The sequence below is a fragment of the Aptenodytes patagonicus genome, chromosome 2 (assembly GCF_965638725.1).
Source record: "Aptenodytes patagonicus chromosome 2, bAptPat1.pri.cur, whole genome shotgun sequence".
NCBI classification, from domain to species: Eukaryota; Metazoa; Chordata; class Aves; order Sphenisciformes; family Spheniscidae; genus Aptenodytes; species Aptenodytes patagonicus.
The window spans coordinates 90,998,667-91,018,140 of record NC_134950.1 but is presented as its reverse complement, the minus strand read 5'-3'; positions in this window follow the sequence as shown (position 1 = coordinate 91,018,140).

Genomic DNA, 19,474 nt, shown 5'->3' with positions numbered 1-19,474 from the left:
ACTTGCCAAAAGAATAATTTTGTGTTCATATAAGTCAAGACAAGATTTCTTTCTTTGGGAATCATTCTTTCCTCCTCTCTCTTTTCCTCACCTGAAGCCAAAAATTTCCAAGCAGCTTGTCATCAGATGTGTCTAAAGTACATATATCCCTAATGGATAGCATCTGATAAATTCTTTTCAATGTCTTACAGTAAAGGGCAGCTGCAGCAAGCAGCTGCAATTTGTTTGATGTTGTTCATCAAGGTTTTATTAACAACAAATGGCACATACCCAGGATGCATACATATTATTTATCTTTGAGTATTCTTGATAATAGGGCATAACAATTTTTATACCATTGGATGAGATTACATAGAAAGGACCACTGTTTGACTGGGTAATAGGGTTTGTATAAAAATATGCTAAGCTAGTTTAAGATTGGTCTTCAGAAGTTTCCAACTGAGGCAATATTTTCTATAGAAAGACTTAAATAAGAAGTCAGGACTTAGAGGAAAGAGAAAGAGTTTATTTTCCTAATGGGAAGCCTAATAAGAATATGAGTTATTTTAATGTCTTAAAAGCCTTGCAACCAATATTAATGAATGCCATTATCAGATTTTCCTGTCTAGATTCACCTATAGGCAAAGTGACCAGGGAAGGTGTATTACAATAAACACCTAGACTACATAGTGATAGCTTTGTATAATGTTTTGTAAAGCTAAATCAATTACTCAAGAACAGAAGTTTCACGACCTGAGACAGTAAATTGATGAAGTTCTACAAAGACATCTGCCAACAGACTCTGTTTAAAATAATATGAGTCAATCGTTGCTTAGCAACAGATATTATTTTCTTACCCTCCCATTTGATATATTTTTATATTATGACAGACTTTACATACTTATTGCTCAAAAAGTAACACTTAAAAATATATGTTATTTGCTTAAATGTACTATCAACAAGGAAAGCAAACATACTAGTTGTTTTAAAAGGCGTTTTCTAAAGACTGGATACTTCAGACATAATTACTTTTTTCCTCTTCCTTCCCTTTCTTTTCCAAATCTTCACTTAATCAGTCTCCTACAACCTCCTCTTCTTTATTCTTATTTTGGCTGGCACACACTTCCAGCTTGATATGTCTATCGCTTAACTACATTACTAATGCATAATTATTCATTAGTAATGAACACAGATATAAGTTCCAGAGTAACACCAGATGTGGATGATGCAGTTATCCATTGGACATCTGCATTTCTTCTGGCTTCAGCCATGACTTCTTGTTGTACTCAGTATGATTACTCACATGGCATTTGTCTCTAAGACTTCTCTTGATAATCTGCATGCAGAAATGAACTCTCTTTACGTGGCAGAAATCGTCTAGAGTCAGTTATGTCAGTTTTGGCACAGAAAATCTAGCAATGCCATTTATGGTTTTATCCATTGCTACAGTTCTAAGAATAAAAAGATGAGTAATGATTTCCTAATTCTTCCCCCAAAGGTTGTCCAAGCTTGGAAATATCTGTTTCGAACTGCATTCTCTTTTTCCTGCAGAAGTGCTCACAGTGTCAAACTGGAAAAATGTGCAATCCAGTCAGTGCTCTGCATATTTAAATCCTAAGGAATTCTTCTTTTTTGTTAATGTAAAAATCTTGTTTGTGTCTGTGTTCCAATATCGTTACTACACTCAAAGTTTAAAGCAGTAATTATGACTGATTTACTGTTAGCATTTGTGTCACGACATATATGCAAAATAACGAGTCCTCCTCTGCCTAAAAAGATTTCAGAAATTCAGTTTTCCAAGATTAGTCTTTTGCTAGTCTGCAAATCACATGACAGATCTTTGCCATGTAATTTGTCTCTCTATTCTTTTTGTTTGTTTGTTTCTGTCAACAGATAATTCGATGAAGCCTGATTTGTTGGTGGAGATGCACAAATGATTTCACTATTGCTGGACCTTTTTACTTTTCCTCAAAAATAATGCTTGTTCTGGTTCTTTGTTGCATATCTCAGCATCTTGTATTAATATCTCACGGTGCACACTGAGGTCTATATTCATTATTTGACCTACAGCATCTTCTTGTCCTGCTAGTCACCAGGCATGTTCCGAAAGTTCTGCAAGTGTTTTGTTAGCATTCAGGCTGCTGGTATAACAAAGGGCCTGGGGATGGTTCACAATCCATACTATCCCTGTACCTAGAAATGTCTTGTTTGTTTTTCAGTGTTTCACCTAATATTGATGATGCCTAGAGAAAAAGATATTACAGTATTTCTCAAATGTCCCACCATACGCTTTGAGCAACAGCAGATGTGTTTCCAAATAAATTCCTGTCTGCTTTGAATATAACTTTATTTTCTAACATATTCACAACTCCTTTTTTGAGTTGATGTCTGAAAACACTTTAAGGACATCTGGTTATACAGTTTCTGCAAGGAGGATGAGAATCATCTCACATTTGAGATGACTCTTTAAAATCGTGATACGTTTATCCCTCCAGTGACTTCATTAAGTTATCAACAACATCTGATTAGTTGACCAGTTGATAGACTGGTAAGGTCTTTCTGGTAATACTCACTGGATTATTCAGTTTTCTCAAATATTTCATGCAAGATTTTAAAGTGGCCTTGGTGTTTTCAAATACCAGACTCCTAGAGATTTGCAGAAATTATTAAGGTGTTATTCAGTTATGTCAGATTTCTCAGCAGTCTCATAAAACTGCTTCATTGTTTAGGAATTAAGCAGTACCTATTAAAAAAATCTGTTTAAAACCTGTAGTCTGAGTGTTTTTGTTTGCTGTCTCTTCTATTGCCTGATGTATTGTGATTCTCCAGTCTGAGCCAACAAGCTTCCAAGCTGAGTAGCTAACAAATATATCCATCATCTCTGCATAGTGACATAGTACGTAGGAGACATAGTTTGGATTATATATCAAAATTCAGGGAATCATGGCATGGGTGGGTTTCACACAGAGCATCCACACCCTTTTCTCACTTCTCATAAACCTAAGCAAAATGTCAAATCAGTGTAAGAAATCCAAAATAGTGAAAGGTTTCCATTAGCATCCTCTCTTTGATAACTGAGGTGCCCTTCAAATAGATACATGCTTTGTGAAAACGAGTAATTATAAGAGACTTAATCAAAAAGCACTTAACAGATGTTATCTCAAGCACTGCTGATACATTTAAGTGCATCTTCCAAGTGGGCAACATCAGCAATGTAATTATCTTGTAGGCAAGGAGAAAATTCACTCCATGTTAATCTAAGAAGTGTTTTTTATACAACTTCAGCACTTACATGTTCTCCAGTGACTGGTTCATAATAGCTGATGAAGGGCAGGTTTATTTTAGGGGAAGGAATAGTGGAACAGATAGAATTTCTTATCAAAGCTCACTAAAACAGCACCACAAACCAGCAGTGGGATTATCTCATAAACAAGTCTGGGATTATTTTGGTATGGAATCAGGCAAACAGACATAGGAAATCAGTATGTCAATCTTTTTTTTCTTTATTCCATGCATTATGCTGTCAGTGTTCTTTTTCTGTACTGGAAATGGAGAAGGTTCAATCCTTTCTGAGCATTTTAATAGGACAGAAACAATATGGTTGCATTGATTATTCTGGACTTACTTTTTGCACTATTAGCTAATGTCTTTCTGGATGCTGATCTAGTAAAAGGAGACAGAAAAGCAACTTTCTTTACATGAGACAGCATTCTTTCCTCTCATCTGTCAATTTTATTCCAAGCTGGAGTTGTTTCTGTATAGAAAAGGTTGAATATTTGTTGTGGAATGAAAGGGTTGTATCTGTCCCTGAGATAATTCAATGACGTGAACAGTGTTCCAGATGTTTGAACATTCAGAGTGTTCAGGATGTCCTGAGTGTTCACATTTTGCATGTTCAAAACAAAATATTTTTCATTCTATGATGTTTTTACTCATGTGGTTACAGAATCCTGGGTGAGGAATATTAATATTTGTTTTACCAGATTGACAAACTGGGTACTTCCTCTGTCCTTATGACAGTGTTAAAAAAAAGCATCTAGCTGAGCACTTACATTTATTGAACCTTTATTCAATTTTCAGAGGGAAGGAGGCCATGACCCATTCACACTTCATATTTATATGTCATCTTTCAACTATGAACTTGCTTTACTTAAAATTGCTCGTATGTCTGCTATTTTTGATTTGGATCATTTCAACTTCATCTTTAGTATTTTAAGAAAGTTTTCTTGGATAAGCAATAAATTCCCTTTTATTCAACAGGAGAATGTGTAACATGCCTGTAAAATTCCTTCTAGTTTATGGCATGTATTCTTGGATATTTTTTTTAATTCGCTGACTTTCATATGTCTTCTAAACAACACTAATCCTTCTGTGAGGTCAGTAATTCTTAATATTTTCAAACTAGCAAAGAGATTATTTCTGATGAACAAAACCATTTCTTCACAGACTGTTTTTCAGAATGTTGAGAATCTGGATTATGTCACTCTCTTCTCTGCTGTTATTTTGACTTCTTCACTGCTGGTGCACAAATGTGCCTTTTGATGAGAAAGAACTTCTTCACCAACAATCTGTTTACTGTGTAAGTTGAGGAACTCATGTACCTTTTTCTTCACGATAAAGATTTGCACGTCTCCATCTGCACAATAAGTATTTTCTTTAACTGGGTTCTCACTCCTTTTTGCTTTCATTTAGGTACTTGCTTTTCTTAGCCAAAACATCTATCTCTTATGTTAAATCGCTTGGAGCCTCACTGACTTTCTCTAGTCAGTGTCATTTTATACTTGCACTTTTGGCAGAAAAGTATTCAAAAGTTGATTAATGTGAATATGCTTACTGTTTCTGATGATATCATATCTGCATTATTTCTTCCTAGCTGAAGATGCTGAAGAGCATCTTTGGTCATAGGCTTGCCAAGCTGGTGAAGAGGGCTTTAAACTAGAGATGCCGGGGGAGGGGAACCTCAATCCATCCCACTCCTACCAGTTTGATGCCAGGGCCAGCAATAGATGCCCAGAGCCTGGAGAAGGATCACAGGTCATCAGGAGAGCGCCTGAAGAGCAGCACAAAGGAACTCCAGCCAGTAAGACAGCTTCATCACTTAAATGCCTCTGTGCAAACGCACGTAGCATGGGGAATAAACAAGAAGAGTTAGAGACGTGCACACACCTGCAGGGCTACGACCTTACTGGCATCACGGAGACGTGGTGGGATGGTTCCTATGATTGGAGTGCTGGGATGGAGGGATACAGGCTCTTTAGGAAGGACAGGCAGGGGAGATGAGGAGGGGGTGTCACCCTCTATGTCAATGACCAGCCGTAGTGCAGGGAGCTCTGCCTGGGGATGAATGAGGAGCCGACCGAGAGCTTATGGGTCAGGATTAAAGGGTAGGCAGGGACAGGTGACATTACGGTGGGGGTCTGCTACAGGCCACCTGACCAGGAAGACCGAGCAGATGAGGCCCTCTATAGACAGATAGGAACAGCCTCACGCTCACAAACCCTGGTCCTCATGGGGGACTTCAACCACCCTGACATCTGTTAGAGGGACAACACAGCAGGGCATAAGCAATCCAGGAGGTTCCTGGAATGCGTCGATGATAACTTCCTTCTCCAAGTGGTAGAGGAGCCAACGAGGAGAGGTGCTATGCTGGACCTTGTTCTCACCAACAAGGAGGGGCTGGTGAGGAATGTGAAGCTCAAGGGCCACCTGGGCTGCAGTGACCACAAAATGGTGGAGTTCAAGATCCTTAAGGCACCGAGGAGGGTGCACAGCAAGCTCACTACCCTGGACTTCAGGAGAGCAGATTTTGGCCTCATCAGGGATCTGCTTGGTAGAGTGCCATGGGACAAAGCCCTGCAGGGAAGAGGGGCCCAAGAAAGCTGGGTAATGTTCAAGGATCACCTCCTTCAAGCTCAGGAGCGATGCATCCCAACAAAGAGGAAGTCAGGCAAAAATGCCAGGAGGCCTGCATGGATGAACAAACAAGGAGCTCCTGGGCAAACTCAAACACAAAAAGGAAGCCTACAGAAGGTGTAAGCAAGGACAGGTAGCCTGGGAGGAATACAGAGAAATTGTCTGAGCAGCCAGGGATCAGGTTAGGAAAGCTAAAGCCCTGATAGAATTAAATCTGGCCAGGGATGTCAAATGCAGCAAGAAAAGATTCTACAGGTATGTCGGGGATAAAAGGAAGACGAAGGAAAATGTGGGCCCTCTCCAGAATGAAACGGGAGATCTGGTTACCCAGGATACGGAGAAGGCAGAGGTACTCAATGACTTTTTTGCCTCGGTCTTCACTGGCAAGCGTTCGAGCCTCACCACCCAAGCCGCAGAAGGCAAAGGCGGGGACTAGGAGAATGAAGAGCTGCCCACTGTGGGAGAAGATAAGGTTTGAGACCATCTAAAGCATCTGAAGGTGCACAAGTCCATGGGACACAATGAGATCCATCCACAGGTCCTGAAGGAACTGGTGGATGAAGTTGCTAAGCCACTATCCCTCGTATTTGAGAAGTCGTGGCAGTCCGGTGAAGTTCCCACTGACTGGAAAAGGGGAAACATAACCCCTGTTTTTAAAAAGGGAAAAAAGGAAGACCCGGGGAACTACAGGCCAGTCAGTCTCATGTCTGTGCCTGGGAAGATCAGGGAACAGATCCTCCTGGAAGCTATGCTAAGGCACGTGGAGGACAGGGAGGTGATTCGAGACAGCCAGCATGGCTTCACCAAGGGCAAGTCCTGCTTGACTAACCTAGTGGCCTTCTATGATGGAGGGACTACATCAGTGGACACGGGAAGGGCTACAGGTGTCGTCTATTTGGACCTCTGTAAGGCCTTTGACACGGTCCCCCACAACATCCTTCTCTCTAAACGGGAGAGGTATGGATTTGATGGGTGGACTGTCTGGTGGATGAGGAATTGGTTAGATGGTCGCATTCAGAGGGTAGTGGTCAACGGCTCAATGTCCAGATGGAGATCAGTGACGAGTGGCATCCTGCAGGGGTCCGTATTGGGACCGGTACTGTTTACTATCTTCATCAGTGACATAGTGGGATCGAGTGCACCCTCAGCAGGTTTGCAGATGACACCAAGCTGAGTGGTGGTGTCGACATGCCTGAGGGACAGGATGCCATCCAGAGGGACCTGGACAAGCTGGAGAAGTGGGCCTGTGTGAACATCATGAGGTTCAACAAGGCCAAATGCAAGGTCCTGCACCTGGGTCGGGGCAACCCCTGGTATCAATACAGACTGGGGGATGAAGGGATTGAGAGCAGCCCTGCCGAGAAGGACTTGGGGGTACTGGTGGATGAAAAGCTGGACGTGAGCCAGCAATGTGCGCTCGCAGCCCAGAAGGCCAATCGTATCCTGGGCTGCATCCAAAGAAGCGTGGCCAGCAGGTCGAGGGAGGTGATTCTGCCCCTCTACTCTGCTCTGGGGAGACCCCACCTGCAGTACTGCGTCCAGCTCTGGAGCCCTCAGAATGAGAAAGACACAGACCTATTGGAGCGGGTCCAGAGGAGGGTCATGAAAATGATGAGGGGGATGGAACACCTCTCCTATGACGAAAGGCTGAGAGAGTTGGGGTTGTTCAGTCTAGAGAACAGAAGGCTTCGGGGAGACCTTATTGCAACCTTTTATAAGGGGGGCTTATAAAAAAGATGACTGCAAACTTTTTAGCAGGCCCTGTTGCGACAGGACAAGGGGGAATGGCTTTAAACTAAAGGGGGGTAGATATAGACTAGATATAAGGAAGCAATGTTTTATGCTGAGGGTGGTGAAACACTGGCACAGGTTGCCCAGAGAGGTGGTGGATGCCCCATCCCTGGCAACATTCAAGGTCATGTTGGCCGGGGCTCTGAGCAACCTGATGTAGTTGAAGATGTCCCTGCCCACAGCAGGGGGGTTGGACTAGATGACCTTTAGAGGTCCCTTCCAACCCAAACTATTCTATGATTCTACGTTTTCAGTAATGCTAAAACTGGAATATGACTGTGAATTTCAGAAGAGGATGCCATGAATTTATGTCCCAAAGTGACATTCAATTGACATATGAATCTTCTGAATTTCTGTCACTTATTCATGTCTTTCATGCACATTTGAAAGATGTATATAGGATCTATCTTCACTGTCTAATTTCATAGATGAGACACTTATGCTTCAAATCTGCAATAAAATATTGCATTGATTATAACTTACATTATGCAAATGAGAGAGATAGTAGCAATATATAAAAAGCCCACTCTTGTGTTATGACATCAAATTTTAGTTCACATAAAATAGAAGCTCTGTTAACACATACAAATAATCCTCCCTGACTCAGTTTGGCACCTCAAATTATAGCTTCATTGCCTATAGCTCTGAGTGAGTCAGAGAGCTAGAAATGGTATGACCATAATGAAAGTATGTTAACATATCCAATCCAAAAACATGTTAACAGAAGCAATAACCCTCCTTCTGAACAACTCTTGGGATAAGATTCTCAAACTCAATTTATTTCTCATGGTCTAAGAAAATACAAAAAAGCTGGAAAAACTGCTTATCTGAATCTGAGTGCATAAGTATGGTTTCATTACATACTGGAAAGAACACAAGTTCAAGTAAGGTATTTTTTCCTTTTGCTTGTCACCTGTACAATGAAGGGATAGGTTTTGAGCATTGAAGGCGGTGGGGAAGCCCTGTATCTTAGGGGGTGTTTTGATTGTGTACAGATTAATGATGGTGATGATAGGGTCGAGTGTTTATGGGTAAGAATCAGGGCGAAGGCCAACAAGGCAGATATCATGGTGGAAGTCTGTTATAGGCCACCCAACGAGGATGAAGAGGCAGATGAAATATTCTGTAAGCAGCTGGGAGAAGTCTCACAATCGCTAGCCCTTCTTCTCGTGGGGGACTTCAACTTACCAGATGTCTCCTGGAACTACAGTGCAGTGGAGAGGAAACAGTCTAGGAGGTTCCTAGAGAGTGTGGAAGATAACTTCCTGACACAGATGGTGAGTGAGCCAACTAGGGAAGGCACCCCGCTGGACCTGTTGTTTGCGAACAGAGAAGGACTTGTGGGTGATGTGATGGTTGGAGGCCGTCTTGGGTGTAGTGATCATGAAATGATGGAGTTTTCAATTCTCAGAGATGTAAGGAGGGGGGTCAGCAGAACTGCCACCTTGGACTTCCAGAGGGCAGACTTTGGTCTGTTTAGGGGCCCGGTTGACCGAGTTCCTTCGGAGGCAGTTCTGAAGGGCAAAGGAGTCCAGGAAGGCTGGACACTCTTCAAGAAGGAAATCTTAAAGGCACAGGAGCAGGCCATGCCCATGTGCCAAAAGACGAGCCGGTGGGGAAGACGACCGGCCTGGCTGAGCAGAGAGCTTTGACTGGAACTGAGGAAAAAAGGAGAGTTTATGACCTTTGGAAGAAGGGGCAGGCCACTCAGGAGGACTAGAAAGATGTTGTGAGGCTATGCAGGGAGAAAACTAGAAGGGCCAAAGCCCAAATAGAACTTAAACTGCTGTAGAAGACAGTAAAAAAATGTTTCTATAAATACGTTAGCAACAAAAGGAGGGCTAAAGAGGATCTCCATCCTTTATTGGATGTGGGGGGAAACATAGTGACAAAGGCTGAGGAAAAGGCTGAGGTACTTAATGCCTTCCTTGCCTCAGTCTTTAATAGTAAGACCAGTTGTTCTCCCAATACCCAGCCCCCTGAGCTGGAAGACAGAGATGGGGAGCAGAATGAAGCCCCCATAATCCAAGGGGAAATGGTTAACGACCTGCTACACCACTTAGACACACACAAGTCTATGGGGCTGGATGGGATCCACCCAAGGGTCCTGAGGGAGCTGGCCGAAGTGCTCACCAAGCCACTTTCAATCTTTTATCAGCAGTCCTGGCTAACCGGGGAGGTCCCAGTTGACTAGAGCTTAGCAAATGTGATGTCCATCTGCAGGAAGGGCTGGAAAGAGGGAACTACAGGCCTGTCAGTCTGACCTTGTTGCCGGGGAAGGTTGTGGAGCACCTCACCTTGAGTCCCATCATACAGCACTTACAGGACAACCAGGTGATCAGGCCCAGTCAGCATGGGTTTATGCATGGTCCTGCTTGACCAACCTGATCTCCTTCTATGACAAGATGACCTGCTTAGTGGATGAGGGAAAGGCTGTGGATGTTGTTTACCTGGACTTTAGTAAAGCCTTTGACACCATTTCCCACAGCATTCTCCTGCAGAAACTGGCTGCTCATGGCTTGGATGGGTGTACTCTTCACTGGGTAAAAAACTGGCTGGATGGCTGGGCCCAGAGAGTTGTGGTGAATGGAGTTAAACCCAGTTGGCGGCCGGTCACGAGCGGTGTTCCCCAGGGCTCAGTATTAGGGCCAGTTCTGTTTAATATCTTTATCAATGATCTGGATGAGGGGATCAAGTGCACCCTCAGTAAGTTTGCAGATGACACCAAGTTGGGCGGGAGTGTTGATCTGCTTGAGGGTAGGAAGGCTCTGCAGAGGGACCTGGACAGGCTGGATCAATGGGCTGAGGCCAATTGTCTGAGGTTCAACAAGGCCACGTGCTGGGTCCTGCACTTCGGCCACAACAACCCCATGCAGCGCTACAGGCTTGGGGAAGAGTGGCTGGAAAGCTGCCTGTCGGAAAAGGACCTGGGGGTGCTGGTCGACAGCCGGCTGAACATGAGCCGGCAGTGTGCCCAGGTGGCCAAGAAGGCCAATGGCATCCTGGCCTGTATCAGAAATAGTGTGGCCAGCAGGAGTAGGGAAGGGATCGTGCCCCTGTACTCAGCACTGGTGAGGCCGCACCTCGAATACTGTGTTCAGTTTTGGGCCCCTCACTACAAGAAAGACATCGAGGTGCTGGAGCATGTCCAGAGAAGGGCAACAAAGCTGGTGAGGGGTCTAGAGCACAAGTCTTATGAGCAGCAGCTGAGGGAACTGGGGTTGTTTAGCCTGGAGAAAAGGAGGCTGAGGGGAGTCCTCATCGCTCTCTACAACTACCTGAAAGGAGGTTGTAGCGAGGTGGGTGTGGGTCTCTTCTCCCAGGTAACAAGTGATAGGACAAGAGGAAATGGCCTCAAGTTGCGCCAGGGGACGTTTAGATTGGATATTAGGAAAAATTTCTTCACTGAAAGGGTTGGAAGAGGCTGCCCAGGGAAGTGGCTGAGTCCCCATCCCTGGAGGTATTTAAAAGACGTGTCGATGTAGCACTTAGGGACGTGGTTTAGTGGTGGACTTGGCAGTTTTAGGTTAGTGATTGGACTTGATGATCTTAAAGGTCTTTTCCAACCTAAATTATTCTATGATTGTATGATTCTAAGTAACAGGTATTTTAATATTTGGTCCAATTATATTTTGTCCTAGAAGAACATTTCACAACAAATATATGTTTTCCATGTCCTAAATGATTGGTTTCCACCTTCCAAACATAGTACTTTACAAAGACATCATTTTTCTTTGCAATACAAATTATAGGACATAAAAGAAGATGTTTTTATAGTACAAAGGAAAACAACCACTAAAAAGGGTGGTACTGGCTACCAAGCTTGGTAAGAGTGCAATTGCCTGAACAAAAGACTTAGGCCTATCACAACTATCTGCTGACCCATTATGAAGCCAGGCTCTTCCTAAAGTCTCCAGAAACCACTTTTAGTTGCAACATCTGTTTTCTGGGGGACAAAAAAAAAAAAAAAAAAAAAAAAATTGGTCAGAATACGTTTGCCCTACTGTCTGTTTGAATTTCTTCACTCTGAAAGCCACAGAGTGAGCAATGTATTGTTGGTGACAGCCCTGGAAAAGCTTAAGGCTTTTGCTGCTGTAGGTGAGGAAAGTAAGCCCACAGGGAGAGCTGCCAGGGGCATCAGGCCTCCCTGTGGACAACAGCTGACACATAGCAGTTCCCTGAGGAACAAGAGCCACAGCAGTAGCAGCACACATTTTTTCTCCCAGGGCTCTGGCATTAACATTTTTGCAACTCCTGTTTTACGGTGTCTGGCAGCCAGCTTGCTCTAATCAATTACTTCTTTTGCCTGTGTGTAAAGCTGGCACTGAAGTGGATCTGTACATTTGTGGCAGTATAATAGCAAGACAGGTCCATTTGGTTGAGATCTAGTCAGGGACAAGTCACAGACAATTGGGACATTAACTCTGTAAAGTAAGGGCATATGCAGGGTGATTAACTTCACTCAACTAAGCCACAGAGATAGTTTTTTCTTGGCAGCCTTCTCACGGCTGAGCTTCCAAATTAAAAGAAGTCATGGGCAGTTGTCAGGATTAACGAGATCAACCATGAAGTAAGTGGGGGTTTTTGTGTATCTCAGGATGTGACAGCAAAGAGCAGTCCATAGGTCAGTTATGTGGAAGAGGGGTACAAACCCAATCTAACTGAATAGGGGAAGAAATGCCACATGGAGATCTTCAGGAGATAGGCATGCACTCTTTCTTTTGTATTTAGATCTGACATTAACCCAAAGCTACCGCTGAAGTGAAGGGTACCTTAGATACTATGAATTTTTTTTTGGGGAAAAAAAAATCCAGTCATACATTTTAGGCAATCAATTAAAAAATACGATTACACATGCTTTTCCTTCCAGACAAAATGTGATAACATATGGACTGCCTGATTAGTGCTTCATAAATCACTGTTGTATTTGATCATAAATGACACATAAAAGGAAATGATGTTGTAATACTTTGTACCTACTTTCATGTTGCATGTGAGGTTCCTCTCAAAAAAAGCAGAATGATAATGTCTGGTTACTACTTCCATGACAAAATTAACAAGCTCATACAAAATTCTAAATCAAGCAAACAGACTGTATCGGCAGGTGTTTGTATGAGGTAATATACTCCAAGAACAAAGAAGTGCTTGGTAAGGATACTGTACAAGGCTGTTAGTGTCATACTGGTCAAGAGAAGTGTAAATGTATCTGAAGAAAGGATGAAAAAAAATTAAGAGGAATGGAACAGTCATGGAAAATTTTTATATTATTGGGTAAACAAAGCTTTTGTAAGCTAATTCAGGTGAACGTTTATGCCTTTACATATTATGGTAGCCTCATAACAGTCTTTAGAGAACAGGCTTAGCTCTCTGGTGGTGACTTGCATTTAGAAACTAAACTAATCCATATGTTTAACGCAGAAGCTTATTTTACGCAAGTGAGATTTTCAACTTTTCACATGATATGTTTGAATCACTAATTGCTAATTGCAGATTCCCTCACTGTTCTTTTTAGTGACATATTTGTACCAGCCACTGAAAGATTACATCGAGAACATCAATTGGTGCATAAATATTTATGAATACTTAAGTGGAATAATCAAGTGTAATAAACTCTCCAGAGATACTGCTGGTATCTGAAGAGAATTTTAAGAATCATATAATGTGTACATATGTGCTGTGAAAAAGGTTAACATTTGCCTTGCCAGAGTCCCTCTCTTATTAGAAGAATTAATTTGCTTTTGAGATTTCCAAACAAATTTTTCACTTAAAACACTTTTTGAGGTGGGGAAGAGATTTCTAGGCTAGTAAGAATAATTTTACTCCTGGTTTACTTCTTGAGAGATAGCAATGACAGCTAGCTTGAGACTTAAAATTTTATTAGTACTGCAGGTTTTTTCCTTCAGAAGTACAGAGCTTCTTTAATTTCTCATGGTTTTATTAACAGCAGAGGGTAGTAGGCAGTCCTGTTCAGTAAGAAAATTAAGCACAGCAGTAGGCATCTACAAGGCACCTTGTCCCACCCCATGAAGAAAGATAACTTGCCTTTCAAGTGAAGAAGCCTTAAACAGTGCAAAGTGGAGAGAGTCGTTCCCCATTCTTGCTTCCCTTCAGAAGGCCAGCAAGATATTGCTGCTGGATATCTAAAGGAATTTTCCATTGTTGTTGCTAATTGTGTGAAGTTGCCCTATTTCTTCCCTTGGACTGAAAATGTAGTAGTATGAAATTTTATATCAGAATGTCTCTGACAACTGACTGGCTGCTAGGAAGCATAATTACAGCTAACAACTATACCACATTATATGTAAAATACAAAAAAAACCTGATTCTGCATCATGATGACATTTATGGAAAACTTTATGGAAAAATAAGTTTTTTACATATTTTGGCAGAGGCAAAGTACTGGAATGCAGATACAGCCAATCCCACACATTCTCTCTTGCTGCCAGCATGCTTAGCCTCTTTAATTCACTATTTTAATACTCCAGTCATTCCAAAATCTTTCTATTTACTTGTTACTTCCAGACCTGTCAACTTTTAGGCTTGACAGACAAAGCTGTAACATGTCGGCCTCACTGGAAAAAGAGCATTATTCAGGAATCCTGCCTTTAGACTTTGTCACCACCATTCCTGGACCCCCATCATTGTCTAAGGGCTTGGACTATAGTCCTTTACACTTCTAATGGACTGATATGTTAAACTCTAAATCCAGAAGTATGACATTTAGGACTGATAAAAATCTTACCTAAATTCTGCAAGTGATTCCCTCCAGCCTTTTGGTACAGAGACTGGAATTTTGATTCCAGAAATTGATATTCCCCCCTGCCCCAATCCACAAAAACTTCCATGACTTTTATTGAATTAAATATAAAACTAGCAATTCATTTGACTTATTCCTGTGTTACTCTTTATGAAATCTATTTCACTGTGCTCTCAAGACTTCGAGAATCTTGAATATTATTTTTTTGATGATATATAACAAAGCTGATGGCCCAAATATCCTGATTCAATTTTGGCAGTTCTAGGCTATGATCTTGCAATGAACTTAATGTTGACAGGTATCATTGCAAAAGTCAGGGATCAAGAATTGACACAAAGTAAAAGCTAAACGGATCAGGGTCAGCGGTGTGTATGCACCAAAGAACTGATTCATGTGTTTATATCCTATTAACTGTTATTTAATGCTGAAGTGATTTGCCGAGTTTGTCCCTGGAAGATTTACATTTCAGCTCATGCAAAACAATAAGCACCACAGGATGTTTCCACTAGTCTCACAAGAAACTGGTAAAATGTTGTCATTCAAAATGAGGCAGGTCATGTTATCAAATAAAACATAAAATATTGAGGTTTTTCATGATAATCACATAATCCATTTTGCACCATATCCCCTCTGTAGTTCATGCAAGTAGTTATTATAGGTAAGGTACTCAGAGGAAACTGTCATTGCTTGTGCTATCCCTATTCACTGAATAAGAGACTTCAGCATCCAGAGCTTGGTCTTGTGTATTTCATTACCATTAAACACACAGAGATAAATAAAAGAGCTCTGATGTTCCATTTTTATTTTAATTTGCAAAGGCGTTTCATAAAGCTCTGCAGTGTATGTTCACCCAGTGATCCTGATTCTCTTTAAATACCTTTCAATATTAGTAGTGACACGATAATCTTTTTTTCCATTTAAAATGTTTTCCTCAGTGATAAATGATCAGCTTCAATGTCAATTATTTTGACTCCATTTTGTGGAGAGATGGATAACCAGGCACAGTGATACTTAGTTGCAGAACAGATTCACATAAATGTATAACTTTATTCTATTAGTATGCATCCCTAAATAATAACAAGTGTATATTTGTAACTTTGTTTCCTACTCTTCTTATAGGAAGAACATCATTTAATGTGTTGCTTTAAAAGAAAGGAACAGAACTACTTACTAACTAGGCTTTTAAGCCTTCATTTAATTTTCCTTTTCTCTTGGGCCATAAAATAACGCATGAAATATGAGACATTTAGTATGACTAATTAATCCCCATCTGATGTTATTGCTAATATTATTACCATATTAATTAGCTAATTACCTTAACATTGCCAATGGTAATAAAATTAAAGCAATACTGCAACAATTCTTGTTGAGTTGTAGTCTGGCAAACCTCATTGTGTTTAAAGTATTTCTGAATAGAACTTACAGTTCTAGGGAAGAAAACAAGGTAAGAGTTGCACCCTATACCAAATCTATTTGTTTGATGACAACAGAGAGTCTAAACTGCAAGGCAGCTGCAAGGCAACATGCTTCTTATACTGATATGTGTAACTTTGGAAATTGATGTCCCCTTTCCCAACTATGAAAATAATACAGGTACCAAATGATAATTTTATTTTTAAGACAAGAAGGAAAGGGCTCAAAAATTTGGCATATTGCAATTGAATACACAGGCAGGTAGATAGATACTCAGAGATTATTGTGATGGGATTGTTTAGAAGACTGACAAATCAGGCCAGTTTTCAAACTTTACTGAATGTATTAGCGGCACACTTCTTGCTATGGTTGTACTTACAAATTATTAATCACGATCACTACATATGCAAAACTGTTAGTCTTTTATACCTGTGTTCTGAATTATCTGTGAGTATACAATAACACAGAGCTGATGATGTATAGTTGGTAACAACGGACGTGCTTCTTGGTGTTTTTAGTCACTGATGTCCAAGTGATCAGGCTGGAGAGTTCTTTGATGAGACGCCAAAACCAAAGTGGTTTTGTCTTCTTTCTTCTCTGAATTTCTGTACTTACACCTGACGTTTTTATGCCATTTTCCTCTCCCCAAAAGGGAAGTCTAATCTGTCCCAATCCTGCTTATCTATTTTCCTTTGTTTTGCCAGTCATCCTTTTGTGTGTTCAGTGCATCCTATTTGCACTCCTTTGCACTTACCTTTTCTCTGTCTTGCACTTTTGTGTTAATTGGATGCCCTTTACGTGCCACCACACCCCTCTTTGCTTGCCCCTTTGGTGGTCATACTGCTCATATACTTAGTAAAATGCTTATACATTGTGTCTGGCTAGGCCAGGATACAGAATACGAGCATACTGTTGTTAAACTATTTTAGTTTGCTTATAATCAGATTAAAGGCATGTTAATATTATTTACATCCTTATCAGCACACTTTTAATTTGTAGCTGTTTTAGTTACAAGGCTTAGGCAGCAAAGTGTCAGCTCATGTTGATTAAGACTGAAAACGATTACCTTGACATTTTCTATGGTAGGAAAGCATGTTTGGTTAACTCACCTCAATGAATAATGAAAAAGTTTTTATGTGTATTCAATGTCTGAATTCTGAAATATAAAATTATTTTATTTCACTACAGTGTTGGCAAAATAAAGAGGACAGGAATAAAGTTTAAAAACATCGCTTTTCTTTGACTAATAAACATCTCCTAAAAACTACTTTCTTCTCTGTCTACCTCCACAATGTTAGCATTAGACTTGGTTGTAGTTTTAAACTTGTAGAGATAGAGAGCCTCTCTGATGAGTTCAGATTTCTGGCCTAATAATCTAAACTTTTCATGAGTCCATGAAAATAGTCTGTTTGGTGCAATCCCACAAAAAGGAGTCTGTGTCAAAGTGAGGTTTGTCCTGGCACCACTTAATGGTTCCATGCAATCCTCACTCAGTACTCTGTCCAAGCAGTTCCCTAGCTGTGTTCGAACTGCTCATACAAACAAGTGCTTTCACAGTGTGAAAGGATCAAGACAGCAGAAAAATGTCCAGTGTTTACTTCTCAATTTCATAGCTCTTCTCTGAAGCAACCTGAATCTCAGCAGGACCCCCTGAAGTGGGTGATACCACATTATCAACATAGAACACATGCACTACATTAGTCATGCTACAATGGCATTTAAACTGTGCTTGCTTATCTTAAGAAAAAAAATCCTAAATCCTACCTTAAGCTTTCCCCGGACTTTCTGCTTCTAGCTTTTTCTCTGCAAGTCCACCTTTATTATCTTTTTTCCTCAGGTGCTTGCTCCCACTGGCTGATAATCCTGGGACCTGATATACTGCCTCCACAAGCACATGACAAAACTCGCTCTAATGTTTTGTTTGGGTTTGTGTTCCATTCTTGTGGACAGCTAAAGGAAAGTCTTTGAATAAGAACTGTTATTTTCCTTCATTATGTTCTTCAAGACACCCTGAAAGATAACTCTTCTGTGCTAATGAATGCATTCATCTGAGGGCACCATGAAACAAAACACCATGGGAACGCAGAAAGCAGCCTATTCTCTGACTTTTCTCTAGGATAACTTACGTGAAAATATGGGGAATATTGACTACTTGTTTGTGCAAAGCTACTTTAGATTCTTGTGAGGTGTCACAGTTGAATCTCATTCATTTACAGCATTGAGAATTATTTGTGAATGCATCTAAGAACCAGAATGTAATGGACGTTAATTTATTCTTACATTATAAGCTACACAGACTATGTATTTACAAGGTATTTAATGCTTTAACCAATGATTGTGTTGTTTTGCACTTTGAAAGTTGGTATTAAAATGCATTGCTTTTGAAAGGTAGAAATGGTTTACAAAAATGTATTTATTAACTTCTTTTCTCTATCTTAAAAATGAAAAAGCTATACTCTGCCCATATGGGCATTTCCAGACAAGTTGCTGTTTCCCTCATAAGCAATATAGTAGATGCAAATTGACTGAAAGATGAAAAACTATATTATAGCTAGCAAAAATCTTTCTCAAACTCATATCTTTTGAATGTCAGCTTCATGTTATGTTTATTTCAGTTAGAAGGATTTCAAAAATGCTCTTAAGAAAGTTCTTTGACTTATTAGATAACATCTGAAGTTGAAGGAGTTTTTCTTGACCGCTTGTTACTGAACAATGTTTTTATGGTTGCCAATATGATGCACGTAGATACATACCATGTGTTGGTTGATTAAACCTCTTTAAACTTCCTGATATTGTGGAGAACGCAAAAATATCTTTAGCAGATTGAGGGGAAAAAAGGAGTTATTACTAGAGCTGTTCAGCAGAATAATGGTCACTTTCAAGTTAAACATTCATTTTTCAACCTACTTGCCAAGGAAGGTCTGTAACTTACTCCTGCACCATGTAGGAAGCCATTCCCTCCCATCTGTGTTATGCCAGAAGAACTCCCAGAAAATATTTCCCTGAGTTGGACAAGTGGTCCTTTAGCTCAATATCCAGTCTCCAACAGTGGCAAAAAAAATGTCACTACAGAGAGCATACAAGCTTGGAGGCTCTGCACAGCCTGTTTCCATCAAACTTAACACTGTCCTCAGTTGTTGGACGAGAAATGTCAGAGGGGACATACATATCTGCCTTGTCCTCTTACAACCTATTTATGGGCCTGTTGTCCATGAGGTTGTTTAAATGATTGCTGAGCCTCCTGATGCTGTCTACCTCCGAAATTTACTGTTGCCGCAAGTTCCAGAAGATTGCTTATTGTTACATAAAGTATTTACTTTTTCATTTTAAACCAATCTCCCATTAGTTTCCATTGCCCTCTAGTTTTACTGTTAGATTTCAATCTATTAGTCAATTTATGATTTTGTAAATCTTAATCCCATCCCTCTCAGCTGTCTCCTTTCCAAATCTTAGCCTTTTATTCTCTCTTTGTAAAGCAGCTGCTTCATCTCCTTGATCATTTTGGCTGTCCTTCCCTGAAACATCTCAAACTCCTTTACACCCTTCTTCGACCAGAACGGTACACACTACTCAAGAGATGGGCAAAACAAGGTTTTATTCAGAAGCGAAAAAAACCCCAAA